This window comes from Marmota marmota, unplaced genomic scaffold, assembly GCF_001458135.2.
Source record: "Marmota marmota marmota unplaced genomic scaffold, marMar, whole genome shotgun sequence".
Taxonomy (NCBI): domain Eukaryota; kingdom Metazoa; phylum Chordata; class Mammalia; order Rodentia; family Sciuridae; genus Marmota; species Marmota marmota.
This window is the reverse complement of record NW_025999977.1, coordinates 27118640-27134924: the sequence shown is the minus strand read 5'-3', so window position 1 is coordinate 27134924 and position 16285 is coordinate 27118640. Positions and strand designations below refer to the sequence as shown.

The 16285-nt window shown below is 38.7% G+C and overlaps 1 long non-coding RNA gene across 1 annotated transcript in view; it reads right to left on the bottom strand.

The window, feature by feature from the left end:
* LOC125617192 overlaps window positions 1-12349 on the bottom strand; it is a 14956-nt gene extending 2607 nt beyond the window's left edge. The window contains exon 1 of the long non-coding RNA XR_007348101.1: window positions 5621-12349. This is a non-coding gene — a long non-coding RNA (uncharacterized LOC125617192). The remainder of the gene's footprint in view (window positions 1-5620) is intronic.
* Window positions 12350-16285: the final 3936 nt, after the last annotated feature.

Below are 16285 nucleotides of genomic sequence, written 5' to 3'. Positions count from 1 at the left end.
ATATATAGATATATATATATATATATATATATATTATGTTGTCTTTTGTTTGTTTGTTTTGTACCAAGAATTGAACCCAGTGGTGCTTAACCACTGAGCCACATCTCCAGCCCTTTTTATATTTTTTATTTTGAGATTGGGTCCTGCTAAATTGCTCAGGCCTCACTAAATTGCTGAGACTGGCTTTGAACTAGTGATCCTCCTGCTTCAGTTTCCTGAGTTGCTGGGATTATAGGCGTGTGCCACCATGCCCAGCTTTTTCTTTACTTATTGTGACAAAATATACATAAAATATACTTAACATTTAATATGTTAAAATGGTAAAGCTTAACCATTAAATTTAACCATTTTAAACGAACAAATGAATGACATTGGGTACATTCACAATGTTGTATAAGCATCACCAGTACTCATTTCCAGAACTTTATCATCATTCCAGATAAAAATTCTATACTTATATACAACAAATCCCCACCCCTCTCAACATAAATAGATTCATACAATATTTGCTTCTTGACACCTGGTTTATTTCACTTAACATGAGGTTTTCAAGGTTCATCCATGTTGTAGCATGCATTAGAATTTGATTCCATTTTAAGACTGAAAAATATTCCATTTCATGTATATACCACATTTTGTTTGTCCAGTCATCTGCTGATGGACACTTGGTTGTTTCCAATTTTGCTATTGTCACTGTGCTTTTCTGATCTATAAGTAGCCAAAATGCACTATCATTAAAAAAAAAAATTACACAAAAGTACTATCAGCAGATGCCTATTGAGTTCAATTTGGAGTAAAAAAAAAATTTGCTCACTTTGTAGATTCCTGTATTATTTCAATTGTATCAATTACATGTGATTTTAAAAACTAAAAAAGAGTTTTAAAAATAAATACTTCCTTTTGATCAGAAGAGAGATAATGAATCACCACGAATGTGTGGGCTTTTTAAAATTGTGGTTAAAAACACATATCATAAACTTCCCCATCTTAATCTTTTTTAAATATGCATGCAAATGTATATTTTTAAATTATTAGGGAAAGCTCGGGTGGCTGCAGTGGTAGTCACCGAGCCACAGAATCTCCATAAATGAAGAGCAGTTGTTTAAAAATTAAAATCACATCTCAGGAAGCTGTATGTGATTAAATGAGACTCTTGAACATGATACTCACTTTTCTCATCCTTTAATTCTCCTACTCTTCTGTATCAGATTTTATGGCTCACAATGATTAATGATTATTAGTAATAACAGTCCCTTTCAAATAAAGCTGAATCTTATCATAGTGGCCCATTCCGAATCTAAATGTGATTAAGAATTCACTCAATTTCAGCTATGGTCCCTTGTAGTATAATGCTACTTTGTGTATCTGCTCTGGGTTTTTAACTGAAAATGATACTCTGATTTTTAGTTATTCAAGCTGTGTCACATTGTTCCTGACAGGCCCCTGGAAGTTCTGTGCTGCTATTTCCCAGGTGATCAGAATAAAGTTCAAATGGTCCTTCTTAATATCTTTGCAAAAGGCCAGACCCAAGGAAATGGAAACTTTGAATCAAACGTTTGCTAAATTAGAGCTGGAAGTCCTGGCCTTGGCCCTCAGCTACTCAATACAACTTGAACTTTCAGACTCCTGATTAAAAAGTAAGATCACTCATTGATTTCATGTTCTGGGCTTACTAAGCTTCAACAGAATAAGGTAACTACCCACAGCTGACAAATAGCAGCAGTCAGGAAAAAAATGGTTGGCTGTGTGCACTGGGGTTCAACCCCATCAAAGCCAGCTCTACCAGCAAAAGAACCAGCAGTGTGGTCTACCTGTAACCAAGGACTCCAGTGCTCCCATGGGAGAGTCTACCTAAAATAAGGACCCAGGGTCAGGAGACCCAGGTTTGAATTTAGCTGAGCCACAAATAGCTAGAGTGTTTCGGGGTGCTATTTCACAACCCTGAGATATCTGCAAGAGGGGTTAATAACACCTGCTTAACAGGACTGCTGTTAGCAACATCACGTGTGTGAGGGCACGTGCGAGGCTGGCCACCAGCGTCCTTCCTCAACTCTCCAGTCTCTCCATCCATGTCCCCTGGGGGCCACTGCCCACAGTGATAAATCATGCTCTCCAACATCAGATCAGTTTAGACAGTTTGACCTTTTTTGTTTGATTTTATTCTTGCAGTGCTGGAGATTGAACCCTAGGCACTTTACCACTGAGCCACATCCCCAGTCCTTTTTTTTTTTGAGATAGGGTCTCACCAAATTGCCCAGATTAGTCTCAAACTTGCCATCCTCTTTCCCCAGCTGGGGCAAGTAATTGGGTTACAGGGATGTGCCACTGTGTCCAGCTAGTTTGACCATTTTTAGAAACTAGAACTGATTCATTCTGTAAGTCTCCTACATCCCAGGCTGTATTTCTAAACTAGACTAGCCGTTGCTCAAAGTGCTGTGAGTGAGAATAGATCACTACAATAGGCTATCACAGACAAATAATTCAATAGGAATGAAAACCAAATAATGAAACAGTAGTACACACTGACCTCATTCTTAGAAGGAAACAATATATTTTGGTGGGGGGAACTCAGAGATACTCTACCACTGAGCTACATCCCCAGATCTTTTTGGTTTTTATTTTGAGACAGGATCTCCCCAAGTTCCTGAGGCTGGCCTGGAACTTGTGATCCTCCTGCCTCAGCCTCCCAAGTGGCGGAGATTAGAGGCATGTGCCATCATGTCCGGATGAATAAAAAAAAAAAATCTTGATATGTAAACATATCACAGAGAAAAAGCCAAAAGGAAATATGACAAAATGTTAAAAAATGATCGTCTGAGTTTATGTTCATTCAACATGTGTTGAGGCATGATGTGCTGGCTTCTAGGCTGGGTGTGGGGGATACCATAAACAATTACACGTAGAAGGTCATTGTTCTGGTGACACATCCTAGTTTGCAGATGATAATAAATAAAGGAGGACCAATGGGATGAGAGATCATCTAGTGAATTTAATCTATTAGACAACAAGTCCCCTGGGAAGAAACATTTGAACTAAAACCTAATAAGTAGGTGGTAGCTAAAAATCAGGGTAGGAGAGTAGGATTATCATTATAGTAAGATAACACTGACTTTTATTTTATTTTTTTGGTACTGGGGATTGAACCCAGGGGCACTCTACCACTGAATCACACCCCCAGGCTTTTTATTTTTTGAGACATGGTCTCACTAAGTTGCTTAGAGCCTTGCTAAGATGCTGAGGCTGGTCTTGAACTCTTGATCTTCCTGCCTCAGCTTCTAGATTTTCTGGGATTACAGGTATCGGCCACCTCGCCCGGCCCGACTTTCTTCTTTTTATTTATTTTTCTTAATGAATACAATACTGAGAATCTTTATTGTTCTGTAGGTAATATCTTCCTACTCCAAGGCAAAATACATTTTCTGATCTGTCAATTTCCTAATGTTTACCTGGGGCTGGCTGTGGGCTGGGAGATGCTGAGAACAGAGCTGAACAGCTCAAAATCTTAACACTGGAAAGAACTTTAGAAAATGCCAGCAAACTCTCTTCGTCAAGAAACAGACCCTGAGAGATTAATTAAGCATTTTATCCAGGAGGACAGTGCAAGAGCAGCCGGTCCCACAGCAATGGTCAGATGGTTTGACAAGCTGACTTTCCATTTCAATTTTAAAACTTCTGGTCCAATATATGGCTCTTGATATGGTTGCCCAGAAGCTAAAAATGACTATAAGACATGTCCATTGGTCACCAACATATCACTGCAAGTCTATACTGTGAGAATGCACTGTTTTTCATTTGTATTAGGAAAATGATTTAGTGAGGTAAAATCCTATGCTGGTGAGTCTGTGGCGAAACTGACAATATCAGGCATTACTGATGCTGCTGCCAACCAGAATGCTCCAATCTGAATATCATGTGACAATATAGTTTCAAATCCATAAAAATGGTAAGACTCTTTGGAACATCTCTAGAACACTTATCCTAAGGAATGGATACTTAAGAGCAATGGCTATGGAGACTCTACAATAAGAGAAAAAAGCCAACCATTGGTGCTGATGTGATTTATGTCCACTCTATTTATAACCATGTCTATGAAGAAGCCCTGACCTGCATCCTTATCCCCAGGCTACCAGAATGGCTTTCTTCAAAGCCCTTATTGGCTCCTTGTTGCTGAATTCAATGGACAATTCAGTTCTAAAGCTCACTTGATTGTGGAGAGACATTCACAGCCATACCTCCCGTTGGGCCCCTCAACACACTTTCTTCTGCTGGTCTCATTTGGGGGGTCTCCAAGGACCAAGCCTAGGTTTCTTTCTCTATTACCCAAATACTCTCTCTGAGGCATTTTTCATATCCTTTTCCAAACTAGCTTCTACTTCCACTTCCAGCTAAGGATTCCCAAATCCTGACCATTTGGATGGGACCTCTCCCCAGGGCTCCAGGCACAGAGCCACCAGCCTGCAGCATATTTCCATTTGGATTCTACCCAGGCTCCTCAAAACATTAAGTCTGAAATGGAACTTTTCCCCAACAAAATTTGCTCACTCACTCTCGGTCTCTCTCGTCATTGCTACCAGATCCACTTTCATCACCTCCTCCTACCTGGATGGTAACAATGGTCTCCCTGAATTGTCACCCATCTCACTCCACCCTTGACGCAGCTGCCAGAAACCCTCCTTAAGTACAAACCCTGTCATGTCATTCCCCTGACTTATGACCCTCAATGGCTCTCTGCCTGCAGGCATATATCCACCTCTTTGGCTGGCACATGAGTCCTTCCCTAAAGTGACCTCTGCTCACCAACAGCACCCCTCACAAGAGCTCTGTGCACTTACTCAACCAAGAGCAAGTGGCAAAGAGGAGGTTCCTTCCTCTTGCATTTATACATGCTGAGCCCCACGAGTGTTACGAATCCTTCAGGGTCGGTCTCCCTGACTAAATTTAAGAATCATTCCTACTTTGACTCGTGAACCTCCAGCTGTCCCTTGGGCCCTCACAGAGGCCATCTCATAACCTTTCTCCTACCCCTGGGCCTCTTTAATTTTTTTTTTTCACTGGTCTGTTTCCCTACCAGGAGCTCCTTGGCCACAGGGAGTGGGTATTCCACTGTGTGGGGACAGCCAAGCACATAGGGAAATGAGGGGAGAGGAAGAAAATAAGGGACAATAGTCACTTGTTAAAATGATTGTGAAGAATATGCTTATTTTCTTTCTTTCTGTTTTCTATATTGTCTAGTATGAATTCGTTTTTAAGATGGGTCCAATCTCTCCTAGCTCGATCCAATAAAAGAACTGGCTCCCTAAGTCAAGTCACCCTCAAGTTCCTCTCTCCCTTGACCCCTTGGGGTCCTCAAGATCCCCACCTCGAGCTCCACAAGTTCCTCAGGACTTGGCAAGGCAGAAAGACTTTCATCTGTTTCCAGCAGACAGAAGGACCACCCACACACAGAAAAATTCCTTGGCCTTGAAAAGGTTACCCTGCTCTTACAGCTGAGTGCCAAAACCCATTTTTGTCCAAATATTCATCTGTATTTATAGGCTGAACACAAGAGGAGAGGTACTTGGACAGACCCTGCCTAAGATGCAGAGAGGGTAGGGGTGATGAAACTTCTGTTATCTATCACCTTGTCAACTTGAGACATCAGTGAAAGACGGGCGTGACCTCTGAAGATTCTTGCCATCTGTTTTTATCAAAACATTAATGATCTTCTCAGGCATCCAAAATTTCAACCATAAACACAGTCTTGTGCTTTTTTTAAATTGATGAAAAATAATCCAATCATATAATGTTCAGTCTGACATTTGCTATTGTTTCCTTAGAAGAAAACAAAAACCTGATTAGTTCCAAAAATAAAATATAAAGAAAAAAAATCAGACAAGAAGCAAACCCCATGGCTTAGAAATCATCACTCTGATTAACAGCACGTTAAGTGTCACCTGACAAATGGGCTCCTATCTTAAATGCAATTATCACAAATTTCTTGTGATTCCCCACTGTTTGTAGAATTTGTGCCCAGCTCTTGAAGCAACAGCTTAACAGCAATAAATCAAAGGAAACCTCTGTACAGTATAAGGGGAAAACCATTTCACACCTTGGTCAGAAAGACCCTGGAGGCAATGCCGGGCCCTGGCTCAATAGCTGTCCGGGAAGGAACCCACTTCTCTGACCTAAGAGGTCCTTGCATCCCCCATATGGGTGACTTTCACAATTAAGCCCATCCACAGGGCCTGCTGAGACAGTCAAGGCAAGCGAGGCCTCTGCCCTAGGAAAAGTGCTGTCTGGTGTTGCTGGCCTGCTTCCTGGGGATGTGTCTGCCATACTGATGGGGCACTAGGGAGGAAGGTCAAGGGTGGACAGGGATGATGCAGACAGAGCAGGCAGGAAGGGGAGAGTCATTAGAACTGAAAGCGTCTGGCAGGCATTTTTGTCACCAAGAACACACTGTAAACAAGCAGCAATTTCCAAGATTTCTCACTTAACTATATATTTTCTATGCTGCTGGGTACCCATTACCATCCCCTGGAAACTCACCTCACGTAGATTAATTATGTTCTTACCACAGAGAAGAGGAGTAGTTACAAAGGAGGAAAATATGAATGTAGGCCAGAGGAGGATCAATTGATGGATTCACAGCCACACAATCCACAGAGGCACCGTCACAGCCAGGAGACGTCTTTTGTGCTTCATCTGCCAGTCGTTTATTGCAAAGTGAAGTTTTGGTTCAGAACAGAAGGGAAATAAGTCCATCAAGAATAAACTACATGAATTGGACATTACTTTCTTTTATGCATATATGATTACACAACCAATGTCATTCCACATCATGTACAACCAGAAGAATGAGAAGTTATACTCCACATACGTATAATCTGTCAAAATACATTCTGCTGTTATGTAAGAACAAATTTTAAAAAGAAGAAGAAGAAAAAAAAAACACAAAAAACAAAATACACCAATTAATGGAGTCGACTCAACAGAACAGTATTTAGTACCAGTTCCAGGGTCGTTCTCAAAAGGTAAGATTTATTAACTCTTCAAATGTTCAAGCTGTACACATTTCTTTTCAGGTTTGCATACAACGTATTTATATCATAACAAAGTTGATTTTTTATATATAAAATAGTACTTCCTCAAGGACTAAAGATGCCAAAAAGTTTCAACCATGAATTAAATATTTGATGTACATTTATAGGTACTATAGAAGATCCGACATAAAAATACGTAACACAGCGAGGTAAGAAAAGCAACGACCCAAATGACTGCACACTTTACTAATCCTGTATCAAAGTAGGAAACAAAATTACATCACATAAATTGAGCTGATTTTAAGAATCTTTATTAGAAGATAAAAGCTATGTCCATAAACCATCATTCCTACAAGAGCTATTAGACAATATAATATGACTTTAAATCCCAAACTATCATACAGTCTTTACTTATCCACATTACCATCTCCATCAGTTGATGCAGCACGTCTGAACTCTCATGACAGGTGCAGTGGCCACCAGTGATGACGGGTAATGGTAGCAATAATGATGTGTGCACAGTGGAAGTAGTAAACCTGACCACATGCACGCTTTCAATAACTACTTCCTTTTAGAACAGAGTCAATAAAAATGATGGTTAAAACCAAAACATATTTTATCTGTTCAACCACTTGCCATCTTAACTAGTAAAAGCCAAACACACATATATTACTTTTTCCATAAAATCTTTACATGCCCAAAATACTTTTAATCCAGGTTCAGATCATTAACAATGAAAAGATGTTTCATTCTTCTTTCTTACTCCCATGGACTTTATCAGGCCTGCGTTGACCAGGCACACAGAAAGATGAATCACTAGAAGACCATTTGGCCGCATGAGTACTCTATTTTAAGGCAAGAATATTTTAACACATACACACAGAGCAATTTATCTGTTGATGAGCTTTATTGAGCCATATGTCAGAAAGCATAAAGACATCCGCAGTGTACAAAACATACCTTAGCCATAACTAAATAGAGAACTCTTCTCAAAGTTCTTATATGCCCCCAAAATACCCAAGATTCTGAATTCTAGAAAAAATACTAGAAATTAAATGTTCTGATATCTTTGCAATAAGGCTCTCCATATAAGGCTACCTTTAATATAAGGCTATTTTGACTTAATTTCTGAAAGTAACAAAAATGCGCACCAAAATTCAAGCTATTCAAGACTAAAGAGAGGCCTTGGTCTTCTGAGGGATGGTAAGGTGATCAGCTTATTGATTAAAAGTAAACTTACGACAAAATCAAAATTAAAGAAAAAATAAAAATGTTTCCTATCATTTTTCAACATACAACTGAACTATCTTGATATAAAAGTGGTTGGATGTATAAGATACTTCTTAGTGCAAAATACATATACCTTTCCATAAATAATTTAAATAGAATATAATCCATGACATGGTATTCAGAAATTGTTTTTAAAATCTACATTGTGTGATTTTTTACAAAAGTAGATCTATTCTTTGTTTTTGAGTTAGAAATGGCCTAACAGCTTATCTTTGGAGATTTATAGTAGATGGCTTTCTAAAACAAAGGATGATACAAATCTAAATTGCAGGCCATTTGGTATGTTAATATGTAAATCATTAGTTTGGGACCCTACAAATGAAAAATGATCATATTACATAGGTGGAAAAAAATATGATCCAGATTTCTGTTCTGGTCCAAAGGATTATAGAGCCTATGTACTTTGAATTATTGAATAGTTTGATGCAGTATATCCAGTGAAAAAAATCTGAATACTAATTGTACTCATGTTCAAACTGTTTTCCTTAAAATGAAAACAGACAGTATTCATTATGACCAAATACGAAGATAAACCAACAACATGGTAGATTATTATTTTTTTAAGTTTGACAATTACTGCACTCATTTCCTCTACCAAACTCCATGGCATTAAGAGGAAAAAAAAAAACCCAGCTAATTATTTTTGCCTAATAATTTAATCAAGCACTGTAGAAAAAATGTTGTTCTAAGGGGAAGTTTGGCAGGAATTGCTTATTAAATTTCCAAATTAGATCAAAATAAGAGAAACAAGCTGGGGATATAGATCATTGGTAGAGTGCTTGCCTTGCATTCACAAGGCCCTGGGTTCAATCCCCAGTACCACAACAACAAAAAAAAAAAAAAAAAAAAGGAGAGAGAGAGAGAGAAAGAGAGAAACAAAATGGGATTCAAAAAGTTAAATTACCAATCTGAAGAAATAACAACAAAAACAATAAACATTCAAACAGTCACACACTGAGTAACCAGAAAGATTGGCAACCCAAATCTCACTTCCACAGTGATGTCAGGTACCATATGGCTGTAAGGTCCCTGGCTGAGTCTTACAAGAATAGATAGATAGAAAGCACTGGTACCAATCTCACAGAGCTGCTCCAGTGCAAAAATGCTCTAATGTTTGGGGATGGGGAGTTGTGTAAGGAGCTCCAAGCGTAAATGCCAAGTTAAGTGTTCTCTTAATTGAAGAGATCTAGAAATCTGCTTATCTAGTACTTTGTGAAACAGGCCACTGACTTCACTCACACTTCTGGAGAAAGCCACAAATCAGCCATAGCTTCTGCCTACAAAATGACTCACTCTTGTTATAATTATATAACAAGAACAATTAGAGTTTTGAGTAAAATCCATTGTCTACTCTTGAATAAACCAGGCAGGCCAATCACTGGGACGGCTAAGTTCTTGCTACTGCGGGCTCATTGGGTCCCATCAGCACAATGTCACGTAGTGGGCCAGAGTGCTGCTCTGCTCAATGTCACTGGCACCATGATAGCTCTTCCAACACCTCCTTCTAAGGGAAACTGCCCTGCCAGTTCTCTCCCCACCCAGGAGATGGTCAGGCTTAGTTAGCTTATGCCACTCTGGAATCTAAACAGGGAAAGTGGGAAGAGAGTGAACCAATGGACGTGGAGTGGACCAGACAGTGGAAGAGAAGCAGAATCCTACACAAGTCAGAATGATGCCAATCTGGATGCCAATCCTGGAGGCAGGAGAGGCGATATCAGAACCACCACACTTAAGCAGGCAGCTGCTGCTGTATCCTTCCAATAAACACCCCATTACCTGTGGTGACCTCTGCGCCTCCCTGGAAGGAGAGACTATAATACAAGGAGAAGGGTTTTTGCTTTGTTTTGTTTGAAGTGCTGGGGATTCCACCCAGAGCCTCATGCATGCTTGGCAAGTGCTCTATCACTGAGCTATACCCCCAGGGAAAGACACATTTTTTGGTGTATGCGTGTGTACTAGGGATTGAACTCAGGGGCACTCGATCACTGAGCCACATCCCCTGCCCTTTTTTGTATTTTTATTTAGAGACAGGGTCTCACTGAGTTGCTTAGCATCTCACTAAATTGCTGAAGCTAGCTTTGAACTCGAGATCCTCCTGCTTCAGTCTCCTGAGCCACTGGAATTACAGGCCTGTAACACCGTGCCTGGCCAAAAGACACATTTTTGAGGGTCTATTAGCTATAATTGTTTTTGTAATCTAAGCAAATTCTATTAGGATGATCAACTAAGACCAGATATTTATTTTCATAATATTTATAAGTATTAAGCAAAAATAAAATAATCATAAAATGGTATTAACTACGTTTATTTAAAAAACTATCACTTTCATTGCTCTATAAAATTTAGGAACTGTAGCCATTATTCAAGCATTCAATTACCAGTAAGTGGGGATCCTGCTATTCCTAAGAACAATTTTTATGAAAAGTACCAACTACCATTTATTTTACAGTTATGGCAAAAATACCTCTCTTTAAAATCTTTTTTCCCTCCACATTTTTAACAAACATGTAACATTATAAATGTAGTGAGTTCCAAATCTTGGTTCGTAACTTCTTTAGGTTTGCTACCAACATTTGCATTGAAGATCATTAACATTTGCCTAGCATTCATATGATTTATTTAAAATGTAGCCATTAGCAAAAGACCCTTGGGGTATTTGTACAAAATTAAAGAACTGTAAGTATTCAGTCAAATATTACATTAGCAATATTACTCACAAAATTACTCAAAAATGCCAGTAGGGCTGTATCCATCAGAAGTTAGCCAAACTGGAAAACGGGCAAGAGATCTTCTAGCCATGTGGGGATGTGTTACTTACGGATAACACTGATCTTATTCTATTGTCATAATCTACCAAAGAAATTTCAAAATGATCATATTTATGATGATGAATTACATTTCAAAAATCTGGGCTAAGTTTTTGCATAAAGAAGCCTAGGTTAGGGCTAGGGTTGTGGCTCAGTGGTAGAGCAATCCACCCTGGGTTCGATCCTCAGCACCACATAAAAATAAATGAGTGAAATAAAGGTGTTGTGTCCAACTACAACTAAAAATTTAAAAAAAGAAAAAAAAGCCTAGGTTAAACCAAAGAACTGGTCTTGAACACAGAAAGGTTTTTTCCACATACAAGCATCTCTCAGAGGGTATTTGCCAGGTAAAGCCTGCTGATGGTCATCCCTACGTATCCCCTAGAGCCCAGCACAACAGTGACATTTGATAGACAAGGCTCCGGCTAAGTGCACACAAAAGATTTTTTTTTAAAAATTGTTTTCTAGGGCAATGCTGCAGGTGAACTACCAAGTCCTGCTTTTGAGACTTTCCTCTCCACGGTAGCAATTCAGTGACATGTGACTTTCATGTAGGTACTGTGGAAAGATGCAGACTCCAACACTACCAGGAAACCCAATCCAGGAAGCTCTGACAAGCTCCCTGCTTCTCAAACCTTTCTATGTAGGGCACCCCAAGATAGGCAGAGGAGAACACAGAAACAGCTCTAACCACTTACCTCCCAGAGAGAGAGGCACCTTAGCTCCACACCCTCTGGTACGCTCCTAGTACTCCAGGAATGCGTGTTGGAGAAGCCCAAGTACAGGTGATAAAGAAGCATTAAAGTAAACCAACCAATAAAAACAAATCATCTTATGTCTCTTATATCTCTGTGTCTCTGTATCTTTAGACAAGTGAACACAGACTCAAATTAACTTAGGTTAATGAAGACAATCAGCTTAATAGGCTTAGAAACCATTAAATGTACATGAATCGAACTGTCCAAAAACTATCAAGAAGCAGTTTTATGGCTTCAGCTTGATGAGTATCTTCAAGTGATTTAGAAATTCAGCTGAACAAAATGTATTTTCTGACGTAGATAGGAATAACAACTCAAAGCCAGAACAAAAGCTTTCCATCTGTTCATTAAAACACATTGTTAGGGCTGGGTTTGTAGCTCAGTGGTAGAGTGGTTGCCTCGCACACTTGAGGCCCTGGGTTCAATCCCCAGCACCACATAAAAATAAACAAATAAAAATAAAAATATTGTGTCCATCTACAACTAAAAAAAAATATTTAAAAAAATTGTTAGCCAGGCGTAATGGCTCACATCTGTAATCCCAGTGATTCCAGAGGCTGATGCAGGAGGATTGCAAGTTCAAGGCCAGCCTCAGCAACTTGTGAGACTCAAAAAGGTGTGTGTGTGGGGGGAAGCTGAGGATGTAGCTCACTGGTAAAGCACCCCTGAGTTCAATCCTCAGTACCAAAAACAAAAACCACACAGTCATGAATAAAAACATTCCACAAAAGAGAAATAGAAGAAAACTTCCTCAACATGACAAAGGGTAGCTAGGGGAAAACCCAGGCTAACATCACACTTAATGATGAAGGACAGAAAGCTTTCCCCCTAAGAAAATGAAGAAAACTAGGATGTCCACTCTCACCACTTCTATTTGATACTGTATTGGAAGTACAAACTGGAGCTATTAAATAAGAGACACAAATAAGAGGTATCCAGAATGCAAAGAAAAAAGTAAAACTATTTCATTGCAGATGACATGATCTTATATACATATACAACACCCTAAAGAATCCTTGTACAACTATTAAGGCTAATAAGTATGTTCAGCAAGATTACAATACAGATTTATATTAAAATATCAGTTGTATTTGCCAGGTGTGGCAACACATGCCTGCAATCTCAGCAGCTCAGGAGGCTGAGAATTCCAAGTTCCAGGCCAGCCTGGGCAACTTAGTAAGACCCTGTCTCAAAAAAACAAAAAGGGCTGGGGATGTAGCTCAATGGCAGAGCTGAGTTCAATCCAGCAGTGGAATAAATTGAACCAAAGAAACGTTTTTTGCTTTTTTTTTTTTTTTTATGCCACTGAAAACTACAAAACAAAAATTAAGGAAGAGCAAAGTAAATGGAAAGACATCCCATATTCATGGACTGATAGACTTAATGTTGTAAAGACAATAAAACTCCCCTAAATGGTCAACAGATGCAATTATCAAAATTTCACCTACTTTTTATTAAGAGAAAAAGATGTGCCAATTCTAAAATTCACATGGAAATCAAAGAAAACAAGAATAGGCCAAACAGTATTGAAGGTGAAGAGGGACTCACACTTGTTGATTTCCAAACTTACTACAAACCTGTGTAGTGCTGGTGTAAGAAAAAACATATAGATCACTGGAAAAAATCTGAGTCAAAAAAATATAAATCTATAGTCAACTGATAAAAGCTGGCCTTCCTTAAATGACTGTAAACCAAGTCTTATAAAGAAAGCAACTGTAACCTACCATTCTAATTTTAAAACTAGAATATTTATGTGATTTATTTTATGTATGTACGTACTGGGGATTGAACCCAGGGTACTCTGGGTTCAATCCCCAGTTACATCCTCAGCCCTTTTTTAAACTTTTTGAGACAGGTTGTTGCTAAATTGCCCAGGCTGGCCTCAAACTTGCAATCCTTCTGCCTCAGCCTCCCAAGTAGCTGGTATTGCAGGCATGTGCCACCACACCTGGCTGTATTATTTATTTTTAAACAAGCCCTCAGAGCAACATAAATTACTGAATTGAAAAATATGGATAAGCAACTTATCTCAAAGAAAAAAATTTAAACTTTCCATTTCTGTCATGGGAACAAAAATAAACAGTTTTCACATGGATATAAAAATTAAGTCTTACATTAGCTTTATGATTTTGAATTTGACTTCCAAGTATTTCATATGAAAGAATAGTTATGATTTTTTAAAAAATAAAATCATAAAAATGTATATTTTAATGACCAGAGAATAAACATTTTACTTATATCAAAGCTCAGGATCTGTAACCACAAATACTACTTTCCACCAAGGAAGTGAAATTCTCCTGTCATCTGTAATTATAGAGTAGGAAAGCATGGAATTTGTCTGTTTGTTTGTGTTTAGGTAATTGGGGATTGAAGCCAGGGCTTTGCACATGACAGGCAAGCACTCTACCGCTGAGCAACATCCCTGTCTCCAAGCGTGAAATTTTGTCAGAGGTACAATATTGAGTTCGTAAGATACAGACCAAAAAACAATATATGTTCAACAAATCATTGTACATGAATACACCTGACATTTACACTTCTTAAAGCAAACAAGCATTTTTAACAATCCACCTTACAAATGGCATCTACTCTGTCACTGGTAGAATTATAGAATCAATTTGAAAATAATAGAAATAACTGAAATCTAGTGGGGGTGGGAGAGTACCCCATACCAATTATAAGAAATTTTAGTTTTAATTTTAATACAATACTGCATAAATAAGTACACCATAGCACTACTTCAGATATAAATGATATGATGTCACTTAATCCTGAGAGATGAAAGCCAAATAAAATTCCCTCTGGCTTTTACTCACTGAATGTCACTTAAGCTTTCACTATACTTGGTTAAGTGTTCTAAATATTTTTAAATATAAATCATAGAATTTCCTCCAAAGCTACTTAAAATTAAATTTGTTGAAATTATTGCATAAATACAGATTATCAAATTCAATTCCCCAAACTGGCAATTAAGCTCACATTAATAGCCAAAATCTAAGTGCTTATTAGTAACGCATGGGAGAGGTGGAAAATCTAAAAGTTTAGGCACAAGTTAATCACAGAATGGGGCACTATAATCATGCTGGCAGATGCCATTTCACAAGTCTAGGGAAGGTTCCACGACAAATGGAGCAGTAAATCAGTTTTTTTTTCAGAGGCAGAACTGATATGCCCCTTCCTATGAGTACAGATGGGTTCTGGAAAGGCAGGAAGCAAAACACCATATGAATGCATGCTGAACAAACAGAGAAGTGTATGCAACCTTCCTGGACCAAACTGGAACTTTTCCAGAACATTCCATTAGAGCTTCTACCCATGTTACTTCCTACTCAGCTAGGATATTTCTCACCCTGGCTCTTCTAAATAATGCAGTAACTGTGAAATGCCTACACTTATTTTTACATATGTGAATGGGTATACAACTGACATTTTGCAATTTAAAATCCTATTGAGGGGCTAAGGATGTGGCTCATTGGTAAAACATGTGCTTAACAGGCATGAGGCCCTGGGTCAACACCTGGCACTGCAAAAGGGTGGTGGGGGGTGTGGTAAGCACAGGTGCATTGAGAAAAGGGGGAAATTCTATTGAAAATCTGAGTTCCCTACACACTGCACTGGTCTCTGAGCTGTCGTTGCTGACATCTAAGGTTTCTACAAACGATATTTGAGGCCTGGGACCTAGCTCAATGGTAGAGTGCTTGCCTAGCATGCATGAAGCCCTGGATTCCATCCCCAGCACTGCAAATATTAAAAAAAAAAGAAGAAGAAGAAGAAGAAAAAAAACCCCACATATTTTTTAATTAGAACTAAAGTGGGGGGTGGCTCTAAAGCCTCACAGGAAATATTTTTAAAAGAAATCCTTCATCCTTTCTGATGTTATTTTTAAAAGGAAGTATATATCCAAAAAGGACTGAAAAAAAGAGTCTGGAAATCAGGTTTCTGAGGCCTAATCCAACACTCATGTGACCATGCCTCAATCACAACCCAATAGGAGCCACCTCCCTGGCTGCTATGATCTGCATGGGACAAAGGGTATACTACTGGGGCAAGATAGGCCAGCAGGTCTCCAATATCCCTTTAGTTCCAACTTCCTATGACCCTATAACATATTTAAACCAGGTTTGATAGATTGGATTGTTTATTGCATGCTAAAAAAGACACCCATTTATAGAGGGTCAGAGGGCTCTTGAAATATTCTGTGAAGCTCTGCATTAAGTTTGACATTACAAAGCTTAAGAGTGAATCTGAACTAGGAGTTTTCAGAGTTTTATTTTCATTTCTATAGAAAAGAAGAAAAATAAGCTGCTTCTAGAAAATATCAAGCCAAAAAAAATTCTCCCAGCACCAACATTCAACTTAATCCATCTCTACTTCTGCCAGATAACAGGACAGGAAAAGCATCTCACAG